Source organism: Hibiscus syriacus, unplaced genomic scaffold (genome assembly GCF_006381635.1).
Source record: "Hibiscus syriacus cultivar Baekdansim isolate YM2019G1 unplaced genomic scaffold, ASM638163v2 tig00116951_pilon, whole genome shotgun sequence".
NCBI lineage: Eukaryota > Viridiplantae > Streptophyta > Magnoliopsida > Malvales > Malvaceae > Hibiscus > Hibiscus syriacus.
In genome coordinates, this window is record NW_024063482.1 from 3,873,801 (window position 1) to 3,890,616 (window position 16,816).

The 16,816-nt window shown below is 32.7% G+C and overlaps 1 pseudogene; it reads left to right on the plus strand.

The window, feature by feature from the left end:
* Positions 1-1,550: 1,550 nt before the first annotated feature.
* Positions 1,551-16,816, plus strand: part of LOC120189134 — a 28,853-nt pseudogene continuing 13,587 nt past the window's right edge.

The following is a 16,816-nucleotide window of genomic DNA, read 5'->3' on the forward strand; positions in this document are numbered from 1 at the left end:
AATGTTATAAAATATTTTTTCGATTATAAAATGACGTTTATTAAGTCTCTCAACTATTAATAGTTATAAAATTATCACTTAACTATTCACATGTTTCAAATTCATCTTTTTTCGTTCAAAATTAATTGTCGTTTGAGTTAGACGTTAACTTGTTGACATAGATATAATAAAACTTGATCCAAAAACCGATTGAGTTATATTTTATGGATCAACTCCTTGTTTACATTATACCATCAAGTAAGTGCTTGAAATATTATACCGTCAAGCCAGTACTAGAAAACAATAGTAGTGCTAATATACATCATCAAATATAATTTTATCAAATCTTAGTCAGCAAGTTAACGTTTAGCTCAAACGAATGTCAAATTTTAACGAAAAAAGATAAGTTTTGAACATACAAATAGTCGGGTGACCATTTTATAACTTAAAAAAATACTCCGAAATAATCGGATTTTGAATATATAAATAATCAGATATCTTACAAATAAAAAAATTACTGAATTAAATTTAAATAGTTTACCCCAAAATTTTACTCGTATATTGTTTTCCGTGGAGGAGTGATGGATTGCTTTTTAGTCACATGCATCCATTCCTCATTATTTATCGAAGTAAGGGAGCATCTTTAGGTTCTTCTTTTTGGTTTTAGCCGCAGCCGTCTACTTAAACAATAAATCATTCTAAAAATGAGTTAAATTAGGTGATGAATTCTCTCCATGACACGTAGCTTTGACTAATTGACTTGCTTTTTTCCATCGTAATATTTAACCTTAGTGGGGAAAATGCCACTAGGAAGATAATGATTGATTTGGGTAATCAGTAATCTTATTATAATTAATTTTATAAAATTGCTTTATCTTTAGAATAAATTAAATTTAATCCTTAAACTTGATATTTTCTCAATCTAGTCCTAAACTTTTCCTCATTAGTTCTTAAACTTTATATTTATTCAATAATGTGACACTTGGCACTCTTAAAGCTCCATGTAACTAAAATATAAAATATTTCAAGTATGGAGACTAGTGTGGACTCAAGAATTTCACAATATCAAATTGAATGAAATTACTAAGTTTACGGATTGAGTTTTTTATCCTTTTTAATTAACTTATTTTAACCATTATTTTTTCTGGTAATTACTGGATTTTATAGTTTTATATGAATTATATAGGAAAAAAAGAGAAAGCAATGCTTACTTCTACAGTTAAAGTATTTTATTTTGACTTTATTTATAATATTATTTTTCATTATTTTATTTAAAATCAATATAAAATTATAAATAAAGTATGAAAAAAATCCTCAACTCATTTAAATTTTCAATTGTGCATTTGATATTGTTATGTCAATAAAATATTCACTATTGAATAATCATCCCAAAAAAAGTTTATTTAGAAAATTGAAACTTAGAGGTTTAAATTGTTAAAGTAAAAATTTTAAGAACGTAATTGAAAAAAAATATATAACCATTGAGATTTTTCTGCCTTTGTGCCTATATAAGAAAAAAAAAAAGAACACAAAGCCCAGTCCCATAGTTCTACTTTCCAACGTAGGCTTTCATGGAAGAAGCAAGTCCAAGGAGTCGTCGTCGGCCGGAGCACATTTCCCAGGATTCCCTCACCGGAAATCAGCTGCCAGAGAGCCCGAGAGGCCCGATGGAGTTTCTCTCGAGATCGTGGAGTGTTTCAGCTCTAGAAGTGTCCAAAGCCCTTGCTCCTTCTCCTCCTCATCATTATCATCATTCATTTAATAGCTCAGCTTCTAGTACAGCTCCCAAGTCCGCCACCAGCACCTCCTCGTGCACCATCGCATCTATACCGGAAGACACAAACGGCAAGACCGAGGAGCTCGATAAGGCGGCTGCAAAGGCAGCAGCCAACATGAACTCTCCTTCTCCTCATCCTCCGCTACTTCACAGCTCGTTCTTGAACGCATCATGTCACAATCGGTAATACAAACATACATACATATTCCATTTCTGTGTTTTGATGATTGATTTGTGCTATTACATATGCATAGGAAGTGTCGCCATTAACGTCGGGGAGGCTTTCTCACAGTAGTGGACCTTTTTTTAACGATAGTCCTCCGCCGGTTTCTCCGTGGGAGGAATTTGACGATGTCGTTATGGTATTGTCTATACTCCTCTCCTGTTTTATTATATATAAATATGCATAAAGAAAGCAAAAAGATGAAAGGAAATATTTGAATATGAAAACAATGAATAGACAGGCAAATATTTCAGCAATCTGTTGAAGAGGAACAGTATCAGTTGTCCCCCTACAGGCTCACTTTAGTATATAAAATGAATAGAAAATTGCAGAGAGGGAAACTTTGTCTTCTTCCAAGTTCCAATAACAACTCTTTATTAGTTTCCCTAGCAATCTGCTAAGTTTTTTTTTTTGTCTTATATCAGCTAAAGCTGCCTGTTTTCAGGCCTTAAAATCATATCATTTTATCAAATTCAACAAGTTCTAGTTATTATAATTTTTGATAACCAAATTTGAATCGGAATTAATGGAGTCAGGTCCGGTGAAGTTCGTGGTTTTAACCATTGTGAGAAGTTATCAAATTTTAGCTTAGCAATCGCCATTGTTGTTGCAGTATTTCCGTACCCACGACTCCATTCAACCTAGATTCAGTGAAGGTCGGGCATGCGCCGGTACCGGAGTTAACACCCCGAACGGGGCCAAGACGGTGGGGAGATGGTTAAAGGACAGGAAAGAGAAAAAGAAAGAAGAAACCAGAGCTCACAATGCACAGCTACACGCCGCTATCTCGGTTGCTGCGGTTGCCTCCGCCGTAGCAGCCATTGCGGCGGCCACCGCAACTTCTTCTTCGTCCCCCACCTCGGGAAAAAACGAACAGACGGTCCCGACCCTCATTTTAAACAAATCAAACCCGAACTCGAAATTTACCGGAGATTTTTTTCCTTCATCTGCAGCTTTACGTGGAGCAGCGACTCTAAAGGCAAGAGCACTAAAGGAAGTATGGAACATGGCAGCGGTACTTCCATCGGATAAAGGACTAACCGGTGGATTGTGTGGTAAAGGAAATAATTCCGGCCATTGGAACCACAACTACAGCGGAGAACTCGCCGCCTGAGACCCTATCTTTGCTGCCTGTACCCAAGATCTCCTTGCCAAGGGCAGTGAACTTCTGAAAAGAACCCGCAAAGGTCAGAAAAAAATCTTCATTTTCACAATGTGAATACACATTTTCTAGAAATAAGATTACAAATTAACATGTGTTGTAACCGATTTTCGTCCGGGCACGAAATTTTTTTTGGCAGAAAAAATAAAGTGGATAAAAAATGATTTTTATTTAAAAAAAAAATATTTTAGGAGTCGCCATCGACCTTTTTTGATTAGGTAGGTCGAATACCTAAAAATTATCTTTTAAAAGAGTTTTTAAGAAAACATCAGTTAAAAAATAAACTGGTATGCGTTTAACCAAAAATTCATTCTTTTTAAAAATAAAAATGAATTCGTGGTCGGTTACGTTTGGGGAAGGATTAGCACCCCACAACGCCCAAAATTGGTACCTGTTAATTATAAATTGTCTCTAATAATAGAATTTAAGAATTCGAATATGAATTTAATTTATAATCTTGTTATTTCAAATTTAATCTGATATTTTTAAGGAAAAATATTAAATATATATATATATATATATATGGTTTTGTAAATAGGACATTTATTTAAAAACATTAGAAAAAGACATCTAATTGCTTTAAGACTGCATTTTCTTTAATATTAATTAATAAATAAATAAATATTAATAAGAATATAATAATAAAAACTAAGTAAATATATATACATTTATAAGCATGATATTTATTTATTTTTAAAGTACCAGAATAGGACGTCTAGGTAAATTAAGACCACCCTTTCTTAATATTTAAAAATAAATAAATATTATCATTTAATTAATTTATGAAATTAATTAAATAATACTTATTAATCTTTCATATATATATATATATATATATATATATATATATATATATATATATATATATATACATATATTAATATGACTAAAATAAACTAAACATAAAATAAAGCGAAATAGTTAAAGAACTAGAATTAAAATATTGAAAAATGTAAAGCAAAAATAGAAAATTAAAGTAATGAAATTAAATAAATTAAAATAAATCGCATAAATTAAAATATAAAATAAAGAACTAAAATAAAAGATATCGAATATAATGCCCAAAAATAAAATAGCTCAAAAGATTAAAAGATAGAATTAAAATTACTAAAATATAATAAAATAAAGCATAAAGATCAAAATGAAAGAAAATAAAAATATAGCAACTAATTTCAAAATAAAAAAATCAGGAACTAAAGTGTAAATATGTATCTAAATTATAAGGATTATTTAGGGATTTTTCCTATTTTAAGTGACTATAATATAAAGATAAGGTAAAAGTTTAGTGGGCTATATGTAATTTGAACCTGGGTTAATGACCAAGATGTAAATAAATGCTTAAATTTTGAGGGCCTAAGGATAATTAACCCCTAAATTAGTGACTAAAATGAAAAAATTGAAATTACGGGCACCTTTTGGTGGTTAATCCATAAAATATGTGAACAAAGCAAGAAGCTCCCAGAAACTGGGGACCTAACGCATGGTTTACCCAAAAGTTTTATAAACTTAAAACTCATCTTCTTCCTCCTTATCTCACACGCAGAACACCCAAAGCTTCAAACTCTTCTTCTTTTTTATTTATTTATTTATTTAACATGTTGTTTGATTTAAAAATATATATATAATAATATGTAAAGTTGAAAAATACAAGAAAAAAATGAAATCAACCTTGGTTGTGTTTTTATTTCCAATCTTTTGTATATATTGCTGCTCGATCGGGGATAGATGAGGAGAGAAGTTATTCTCTTGTTTTGTTGGGTTTTTCCCATATTACATGCTTAAAACAAAAATAATGATTGTTATTTATTTGGTGGTGAGCTGTAGTCGGGACAGCTAGTGGAGTTGGGCTGCTGGCAGTTGCTGTGTGGAGCGAGAAACCAGCTGTCGTCGGTGGAAGCTGCTGGAATGTGAAGCTGCTGGTAGGTGCTAATTGGAGTAGGGAACCAGTTGGATCAAGGTAAAAATGGTGATTATAGCTGCTCCTCTTTGCTCATTGTTGGGGAATAAGAATGGAGCAAATACATAAAACATCATTTTTAGCTTGAGTTGTTCAATCTTCTTAGCTATAAGTTCTTCTCATTATGAATTTTTCGTTTATTTCGGACAAGTTCTTCTTATTATGAACTTTTCCACTTGGAATGATGATTTATCTCCTTCTGTGATTGATTTGAGAAAAGGTTGAACAACGTTGTTGTTGATCTATTTTCGTCTGTGATGAGTCGAGTAAAAGGCTGAATAAGTTTTTCAGATTATGAACTTCTTCTTCCTCTTCAGATGAGTTATTCTCATTGTGAACTCCTTCTGGAAATGTTGATCCTCAAAAGAGGTATCGTTGATTCAATTTCATATTGATGAATTAAGGCAAAGTTGAACAAGTTCTTCTCATTATGAACTTCCTCTTTCTCTTCAGATGAGTTCTTCTCATTGTGAACTCCTTCTAGAAATGCTGATCCTCAAAAGCGGTGTCGTTGATTCAACTTCATATGTGATGAATTAAGGCAATGTTGAACAAGTTCTTCTCATTATGAACTTCTTCTTCCTCTTCAGATGAGTTTTTCTCATTATGAACTTTCTCTGAAAATATTGATCTTCAGGAGAGGTTCTTCTTTCATTCAACTCTATAGGTGATGAATCAAGTTAAGGTCGAACAAGTTCTTCTCATTATGAACTTCTTCTTCCTCTTCAGATGAGTTTTTCTTATTATGAACTTTCTTTGGAAATGTTGGTGTTGATCTATCTCCTTCTGTGATAGAGTCGAGCAAAAGGTTGAACAAGTTCTTCTCATTATGAACTCTTCTGGAAAAGTTGATGCTGATCTATCTCTTTCTGTGATAGAATCAAGCAAAGGTTGAACAAGTTCTTCTCATTATGAATTTTTCTTCCTCTTTAGATGAGTTCTTCTCATTATGAACTTTCTCTGGAAATGTTGGTGCTGATCTATCTCCTTCTGTGATAGAGTTGAGCAAAAGGTTGAACAAGTTATTCTTATTATGAACTTCTTCTCCTTCTTCAGATGAGTTCTTCTTATTATGAACTCCTCTGGAAAAGTTGATGATGATCTATCGCTTTATGTGATAGAATCAAGCAAAGGTTGAACAAGTTCTTCTCATTATGAACTTCTTCTTCCTCTTCAGATGAGTTCTTCTCATTATGAACTTTCTCTAGAAATGTTGATCCATCGATCAAGCTAAAGTTGAACAAGTTCTTCTCATTATGAACTTCTTCTTCCTCTTCAGATGAGTTCTTCTCATTACGAACTTTATCTGGAAATGTTGACCCATCGAATGATGGATCCGAATCTTTGCTAATCTTTGAAATTCCTGTTAAATATTTAAATTGATAAAATGAATGAAAATGCCCCTATTTTTGCAAATGCCTAAATATGATGCATGAATGTTGATTGTATTTTTTTACTTCAAAGTGGAAAACTTGGTCTTCCTTCACTTGGTCAAAATGTCATTTCAAGCTGGCATTTCGGATTTGGAAGAGCAATCTTTGTGTCTTCTTTATATCATGAAAGTCTCAGAAAAAAATGTTTTATTTATGGAACTCTTGTCGTAGTCAGAACTGTGACGTTAATGCCCCATTTTGTCTTTGATAAAATCGGCTTTCTTCATCTGAAATTGTGTAAAAATCCAATAAAGTTTTCATCTTTGAAAAGAGAATATATCATCTTTGAAGAATGTAGATGTAGATATGCCAAACTCAGTAGAAATTAATTAGGAAAGTAGAGTATGTTCTGATTTGACTCTTGAAACACATCATAAGGATGATTTATCCTAATTATTTTCATGTCTCCACATCTAATTGGATATCGAAAAAAGCCATTCAGACCATATCATGTCGAGATGTTTAACAACAACCTGTCGTTCAACCTTAGTTGGCTCCACTAGTTTCTTGTTGTTAAAATTTATGCTTCCCTTTTGTGGAAAGAAATCTTCACCATATCTCACTTCTGACCTTGGGGTTGAAGAAGTCAAACTTTATTTCAGATCAATAAATGAAAACACCATATGATAGCAACATTGGTTCAACACCATAATCACTGGTTCGTAAAACATGTGACAATACATTCATCCTTTCTCGTGGCTTCTGCCCAAATTTTCGTAAAGCTTTTGATAACACATTCATCCTTTCTTATGTTAAGAAAAAACACACTGTCATGTGACATATGTTAAGAAGATTGAGTATTTGAAACTATTCTTGTTGAGTAGATATTTGTTCAACAACATGATCCCAATGTAACTGCCTGATGAATGAAGCAATTATGTATAGTCAGCTCTACTATCACTGCTTCATCATTTTCATTCTTCATACCTTTATGTCTCATTGGAAATTCTTGCTCAAAGCAATGATCTTTAACACATAATGATGTGGGCCTTCAGCATGCCCCAGCATTTACTGATATGAACGTTCAAATTGTTATTCCAATTTCTGATTGAAATGGGCTTTCAACATGCCCCAACATTTGTTGACGTGAACATTCAAAATGCGTCAATATTCCTGATTATGATTGAAATGGGTTTTTAGCATACCCCAGTATTTGCTTCTTGTTGATGTTAGCTTTCAAAATGCCCAAATATTCATATTGGCGTGGGCCCTCAGAATGCCCCACATGAATCATTTATGTCTGAAATGGGCTTTTAAAATGTCCTACATGAATCTGGAGGGATCTAGTCGAACAGAGTGGTATAAATCGCTTGGTAATTCATTCCAAGCTGACACAGTGAACCTTGTTTTCAGTGAAGGCTATTTCTGGAATATACTTTTCTGTGGGAGAGAAACCAATTTATGTGAACAGTAATCTGATGCAATAGCAAGACTACATATACAGTTGTACAGGCTCTTGAAAAATCCACACCCATACAACATGTTGATTCTGATAACTACTCATCTGATTATGAAGCGATCTTTCAGGAGGATTTCACAGATATTGATAGTTTTTTTGATACCGAGAAAATCCTGAATTCTGATTTTGATGAGGAGAACAAACTGTTATACTTGATGAAATTGGGGTACTCAGAGGCTGATGCTTCAATAGCCATGGAGAGATGTGGTCCAGATTCATCAATTGCAGAGTTGACAGATTTTATATGTGTTGCTCAAATGGCTAAGGCTACTGACGCACTTTTTTCGGTAGAAGATATGAAACCATTATGCAATGATTACAAGAAAAGGCGAAACCCAGGCAATGATTTTTGGAAAATGAAGAAGTAGAGGAAGCTTGAAAAGAAGCTTCTTAATGAAGACGATCATGCAGTTCATCTTCTAAATCCAATGATTGGTTTTGGGTTTCTACTGAATCAGATTAGATAACTCAAAGAACACTTCCAGAAGATGCTATTGGGCCTCCTTATTATTACTACGAGAACGTGGCACTTGCTCCAGTTAGTGCTTGGACCGAAATGTCACGGTACTTATATGATGTAGAGCCAGAATTTGTAGATTCGAAGTATCTTTGTGCTACTGCGCTGAAAAGGGGCTATATTCATAATCTGCCAATTAAGAACATATTTCCTCTTATTCCGCTTCCTCCACGCATCATACATGACGCTTTTTCATTGACAAAAATGATGGCCTTCTTGGGATCCAAAAACAAAGTTGAACTATTTACAAACATGTACAGGAAGTGCCAAATTGACAGAAATGATCCTTAAGGCTCTTGAAGTTTATGATGATGAGCCACCTTCAAGTGTCCAGAAGTATTTTCTTGATGAGTGCCGAAAATGGAATCTGGTATGGGTTGGAAGAAATAAAGTTGTTCCTCTTGAACCTGATGAGGTGGAAATAATTCCAGGTTTCCTTAAAATCCATATACGACGAGGAAGATCTGTTAGAGACATGTTCCCCGATGAAATCAATGTCCTGTCTCTTTTCTTTGGGATCAGTGATGCAGAGGTTGCCTTCTATTGTCTTGGCATACCTTTGAAAACAGATGCGCAAGAAGTGAATAGTGATCGGTTGGAGCAATTAATGAGTAGATTTGACAAATTCGACCTTGTTGTTGGTGGCATCCAGTGTAACAAGATTACTGGAAGAAATAAATATCATCGGTATGAACTAGAAATTTTTTGTTGGTTCATTTTCTTGCAATGACTGCTACAACGACTATCTCTTCTGCTGCTCCAAGATACTCACTGCTATATCCCACTCTTCCCGAACCATGGAAAGGTTTGGTTGATAGTAAAACTGGTTATCTTTACTTATGGAATCTTGTAACCAATGTTACCCAATATGAAAAGTCTATAAGTGTAAAATATGTTCCCATGTCTTATTATGTGCCATAAGTTCTCAAATTCAAGTTTAACAATCTTTTGAAGGATGTAATGGATATAATCCTGACAATGATCGACATGGAAGAGGCAGCAATGATGCATCAAGATTTGAACTAGTATCACAGTGTAACCAGAGTGCAATTGGTGACTTGTTCATTCCCATAATACATCTTAATGGGACTTATGACTCTGTGATTGAAGAATCTGCTAGAGACATGGATTGATGGCTGGGGAAAATAATTTGTCCGGTGATGTTTATTGCCCTCAGCATGAGATAAGTGATAATATTTCTTGATGAATTGCTAATGATGTCACAGGAGAGCGTTACAAGTTCAATTCTCCATACTTTCTGGCTTCTTGGACCACTTACTTTCAAGAAAGTGAAATACTTCATCATTCTGGTCTCGTTCATTCTTTTTCTTCAATAGAGGTAGAATAGGCAACAACTTGCTTCAAAGACTTTTCTCATTTTAGAATATCCTGTTTGAAAATGTTTTTCCTCTTTTCTTCATCGAAGAATGAATTTTTTTTGTAAAATGTTGCCTATCACAGGTTCACAATAAAATCAAATCATAAGCTTGAATTCAAAGGATATCAAAAGAATCAACAATTCTTTAATGTTTGAGAATTATAACTCTTTGACAAATATCAAAATTTGGGTTGGTTTCAGGATGACTTTCCTATTTTCTATGGTTACATCTATTTAAGATGTCACTCCTCTTTATCTCTTTGTGAACTTTGTCACATACCTTACTTTCTTTGACTTGGTATTTTAATCGGATGTGTACAAAATGACACAATATAGCATAACGTTTACTAGACCTTCTAGAATACTTCCATTTCAATTCTCTGAAATCCTTGATAAAGCAATGTGAAAACATCAATCTAATAATGAAATTTCTGAGTGCTCGTGTGAAGTTGACTAGAACAGGTGTTTCTTAATATCCTTAGTCCATTTCTTAACACATTTTCCATTTTGGCTAGCTGAATTTAGCTTTATTGTATATAATAATATAATCACCTTTATCATGTTAGTCGAAACTTATCCATAAAGCCGGGTTGATTAACCAATTGCTCTAGAGGGACAATTTTATTGCATATAATAGTATAATAAATTAGTTGAATATTATCCATAAAGCCAGGGCGATTAACAAATTGCTTTAGGGGATAACTCAAGCATAACAGATTAGCTGAATATTATCCATAAATCCGGGGCTATTAACCAATTGCTTTAGTGGGATAACTCAAGTTTTATTTTATATATAATAATATAACATGGGTATCCAAATCCAATTTCTTAAGCTTGTTAAGAATAACCTGTTATAGTCTAGGTGTTTTGGTGGAATTCAGAAAATCTCATTACCAAATGACTTTAGACTAGATTTGTCAAAGTTTCATCGTCGAACTTCATCAATAGAAAAACAATCTAGTCAGCTTTGCAATGTTATATAAGATACACCACATTGTATACCTTTATATGTAAATACCAAGCCTTTTTGCCTAATTCCTTATATTGGAGAAAGCTCTATCATTTTTGTGGAAAGGGTCGTGTTTGGGTATATTTCTTCTGAGGTAAGGTCAAGGGTCCTTGTTTTTCTGATTTTCAATCTTGATATTCTATCAAAGATTATAACTCTAATCATTTAAAGAGTTTTTTAATCCAGTTGATATTCAAAGAACTGCAAGATTGCAAAATTGACTTAATGCACATAACCTTAAAAGCAACACAAATTTATTTATTGCACAAAAAGCGGAGAAAGGAACAAAAAACATGTGCAAACAAGATGCTGAAAATAGAAAGTACTACAGTGGTAGATAACAACTTCCACTTGTTTTGTTTAGCTTGCTTCGAATGTTGGGTATGTACTTGGCCCGAGATTTTCATCTTTATTTGCACCCCATTTCTTGATCATTTCTTGTGTCAAGACTCGCTTGTCAACGAGCGTCTCTATTTCTTTTAACAGTGGCCAACAACTCCCTGTTGAATATCCCTTTACCCCCAAATGAAAATTACAAAAACTATTTTAATCATAGCAATGGGCATAAGGTTTTGGTGACAGTTTCACCAATCTTGGTGTAATGTATTGACCTTTAACCAAATGAGGATACAGATCTGAGGTAGATTCTTGAAACACTTTCAGAGTTTTTCTTGATCGTGTGATTTTCTTTGGTCGATCCGAACAACTACTTGCTCTTTTTCTTTTGCAATTGCGAGAACTCTAGATACGACATTCATTTACATCATCAGATTTCGCTTTTTGATCCGTAGGGCTCTTGGATGTGACTTTTGAGTTTCCTTCACTGATTACATTTTTAATTAATTCTCCATTTGTCACAAAAATTCTCGAATTCCTTCATCGAACTTGCCAATATTAACTCAAAGAAAGGAGCGGGAAGGGAATCACGAAACATACATGATATCTCTTATTTTAACATGGGAGGTTGAACTTGTACTGTCACTCCTCACCATCTTAAGGCATACTTCTGAAACCCTTCATTGGCTTCCATTTTTACTCCTTGAAGATCCATACGTGTTGGAGCTAAGCCTTTAATATACCAATATTGTCCAACAAATACATCAGCTAGATCAACCCATCTCTTGATCTGTTATTGATTCAAATAATTGTACCATACTATTGCTGGCCCAACGAGACTATCATGGAAATAGTGAATTAACAGATCATCAGAACTTAAATATCCTTCCATTTTTCTACAAAACATTCTCAGTTGGATTAGAAGACAACTGGTGCCATTATATTTCTCAAAATTAGGCATCTTGAATTCATGGGGAATAACCAAATCTGGAACCAAACTGAGCTCTCTTGCTTCTAGTTCTTTATGGGAAGTATTAACACTTTTCATATTTCTGATTGCTTCATCCATCCTCTTGAATCTCTCCTCATATTGTGAATAATTAATGAGGCTATTCTTTGGGCTCAAGTGGGATGCCCAAGGTATATTATCATTCCCAACTTTTCAATCTGATAGCATGGTTGTCCTTTAGTAATTATCTATCTTTTATCAGATGTCATCCCCTGACTAATTTGATTTGATCCATCTGGTACTGAATCTGATGCTTCTTTCCTTGTATCTTGAGGTAACCCTGTCAATTGTTCTGGCCATTGATCTTGTAGTCACTCACAAGATTGCTCCATTATTTTCATGATGATGGTACAGTAATATGAATGAATGGTCTCAATTTTACTGTTACAGAGCCCTTCATGATTTATTTATATGTTTTTATAATTAATGTATATACCAATACTTGAACAAATAAAAAATGTAATGTAAATGCAAAAATGCATAAATACAAAAATAAGAATGCAAATTGTGCAATACAAAAGTAAACATAAAAGTATGAATACAAAATGAAAATGCAAAGATGTAAAATGCAAATGCATGTATGAAAATGTGTTACTCAAGAGTGATCATCTTAGAACAGATTTCATTGAACACAAAAGTTTCCGTGCATCAAACAAAACTTTTACATGTAAGGGAAAACTTTCACTCCTAACTTCTCTATTTCCCTTAAAAGCCAAATTAACTTCCACTAATGCTCAGTTGTGGAGTTATCAATCTGCCTTAATTCTCTCGTGAAGCCAGCTAAGTCCACTAGCTTATGAGCCACATTGTTTGCTTGGGCAGCAGCTTCCTTCATGATATTGTCTTTTTCCTTTATCTTTTGTGTTAATTCTTGGAATTGCAAACAATGATGTTCATTTTTTCTCGTGAGAGAATCTTTTTGTTCAAGAAGTTCTCGTACAAGATCCTCATAATCATCTAAACATTTCTTCAATATCTTGTTCTTAGCTCTAGTGGCTTTTAATTCAGTATCAATCTCATGTTGATGGATCTGATATGATGCTTCCATGTTGGTCATAGCACTATTCAACCTTTGATTGTCGACTTGATATTTTCTCAATTCAATGACAGTTGTATTGAGTCTTTCTTCTGCAACTCATAAATCATGAGAAAACTTCTTGGCTCGTCTATCATTTATGTTGCAGTTTTTTTTTCAGTTTGGTGACCCCTGTTATCCACTCTTCTGGGGTATTTCCTATGCCAGAATTTTGAAAGGCTTGACTGACCTTCTGAAAATCTTCATGCATGGTTTCCGTTTTGCTGCTCAATTTATCATTTTCAATATTTAAATGGCGTATTTGAGCCTCAGACCTCAACAAATCTTCTTCCTTCTGGACATCTCTACTGATACTTTTGTCTTTGAAGACTTTTGGTATTAATATAGCAGGACCTTCAGTTACCAAACTAGGTCGATCATTTATCATAAATTGTAAGGTTCCATGATCCAAAAGACTTTGGACTCGACGTTTGAAGGCAAGACAATTCTCAATGGTATGTCCTTGAGCGCCGACATGATATTCACAATAAACGTTGATGTCATACCAATTCGGATACGGAGGTTGGAACAATTTTATGTAGTACGAAGCCATTTCTCGCACTTCAAGTAGCTTCTCATATAACTCTTTATATGATATAGGGATAGCATCAAAATGAGAACCGACTTTTATCTTGGATTGAACCTGAGTTTTAGACGTTGGGAGCAGACTAAACTTCGACGATTTCATATTACATGATTTCTTCTTATCTCTGGGAGCTTTTACAGTTGTCACCATTTCTTTGGTATCTCCAGATAACTTGTGAATACGAATGATGACTGTCTGTAATTTCTCAAATTGGTTAGGATCAGAAGTCCATTGCATATATGAGATTGCAGATTTATCTTCATTGAGCTCTCTCTTTTTTTGTGCATGAATCTCTTTTCCTTTGGTCAAAACAGATATTCTACCTATCATCTTGGACATCTGCTCACTTATTTCTCGTATCTCCTTTTACTCTTCAACAGTCATACAATCTTTGGGTGCATAGCTCTCCTCTATCCTCGGAGTTCCCTCAGGATGCCATTCCATGGTTGCGTAATATTTTGTTTGATCATAAAACTTTTTGTCCATTTATGAATTCTTTCCAATTTGATGAACAATCTTTCAAGTCAACACCTTTTGGTTATGCCATGATCATGCAATTCAAACAAAAGAAATCAATATAAATAAGTTATAACAAAACAAAATGTATAAAAATGAGAAAGGAAAAAATAAATTGGTTAGTACCAATTAATGGAAAGAAAAGCTCATATCTATCAAGGTATAAATCCTAACCTCATGATTTCTAGTTCCATGCTTTATTTATAAAAATTAACCTAACTGCATGATTTCTAGTTCCATGCTTTGTTTCGAAAAAAATGAAATCAAATAAATTAAAAGGTAGAGCTTATTTCTCTTTTGTGTACACTTACAGACAGGGTTTTAGTATTGTCTTAGATCAGGAGAATTTCTAGGGTTTATTATATGCAAGGTTTCAGTTCTAGGAGTAAAGATACTCGAACTGTCCTTGTTGGTGCCCCCTAGGGCTGTCAAACCCTCAATCCTAGTCCATTATAGACTTAAGCGGATTGAGTTCAATTCTAGGGAACACGTTTTTCTATGCCTGACACGGAGAATAAATTCTCACGAAGACATAGAGCATATGAACCCTGAAAGCTACTTGCTAGGTCTGACACGGAGAATAAATTATCATGAAGACGTCGCTTTCACTCCCACTTAAAAGGGACAAGCTTGATTATAAAGTTTATGTTATGCAATGTATATGTTGTGTGTGAGGAGAAATTTTCACACAAAATTAATATTTAAAAAGCAATTAAATACAACTAAACATACAAAGGTATAAAATAAATTGAAAGAAATGAATCATAAATTAAATAAAATTGGATTATCAATTTCTAATTATAGAGAAAATATATAATCGACTTAAGTTTGACCAAGGTCCCCAACAGAGTTGCCAAGCTGTCGTAATCGGTTTTCGCTCGGGCACGAATTTTTCTTGGCGGGAAAAGTAATGTAAATAAATAAATGGTTTTTTAAGGAAATGTTTGGGGACTCGCCATCGACCTTTTTGGATTAGGTAGGTCGAATACCTAAAAATTATCTTTTAAAAGAATTTTTAAGAAAACATCAGTTAAAAAATAAACTGGTATGCGTTTAACCAAAAATTCATTCTTTTTAAAAATAAAAAGGGATTCGTGGTTGGTTACGTTTGGGAAAGGATTAGCACCCCCACAACGCCCAAAATTGGTACCTATTAATTATAAATTATCTCTAATAATAGAATTTAAGAATTCGAATATGAATTTAATTTATAATCGTGTTATTTCAAATTTAATCTGATATTTTTAAGGAAAAAATATTAAATATATATATATATAGGGTTTTGTAAATAGACAATTTATTTAAAAATATCAGAAAAAGACATCTAGTTGCTTTAAGACTGCATTTTCTTTAATATTAATAAATAAATAAATAAATAAATATTAATAAGAATATAATAATAAAAACTAAGTAAATATATATACATTTATAAGCATGATATTTATTTATTTTTAAAGTACCAGAATAGGACGTCTAGGTACTTTAAGACCATCCTTTCTTAATATTTAAAAATAAATAAATATTATCATTTAATTAATTTGTGAAATTAATTAAATAATACTTATTAATCTTTCATATATATATATATATATATATATATATATATACACACACACATATTAATATGACTAAAATAATCTAAACATAAAATAAAGCGAAATAGTTAAAGAACTAGAATTAAAGTATTGAAAAATGTAAAGCAAAAATAGAAAATTAAAGTAATGAAATTAAATAAATAAAAATAAATCGCATAAATTAAAATATAAAATAAAGAACTAAATAAAAGATATTGAATATAATGCCCAAAAAAAAAATAGCTCAGAAGATTAAAAATAGAATTAAAATGACTAAAATATAATAAAATAAAGCACAGAGATCATAATGAAAGAAAATAAAAATATAGCAACTAATTTCGAAATAAAAAAAATCAGGAACTAAAGTGTAAATATGTATCTAAATTATAGGGATTATTTAGGGATTTTCCCTATTTTAAGTGACTATAATATAAAGATAAGATAAAAGTTTAGTGGGTTATATGTAATTTGACCCTGGGTTAGTGACCAGGATGTAAATAGATGCTTAAATTTTGAGGGCCTAAGGATAATTAACCCTTAAATTAGTGACTAAAACAAAAAAAACTGAAATTACGGGTACCATTTGGTGGTTAATCCATAAAATATGTGAACAAAGCAAGAAGCTCCCAGAAACTGGGGACCTGACGCATGGTTTACCCAAAAGTTTTATAAACTTAAAACTCATCTTCTTCTTCCTTATCTCACACGCAGAACACCCAAAGCTTCAAACTCTTCTTCTTCTTTATTTATTTATTTATTTAACATGCTATTTGATTTAAAAATATATATATATAATAATATCTAAAGGTGAAAAATACAAGAAAAA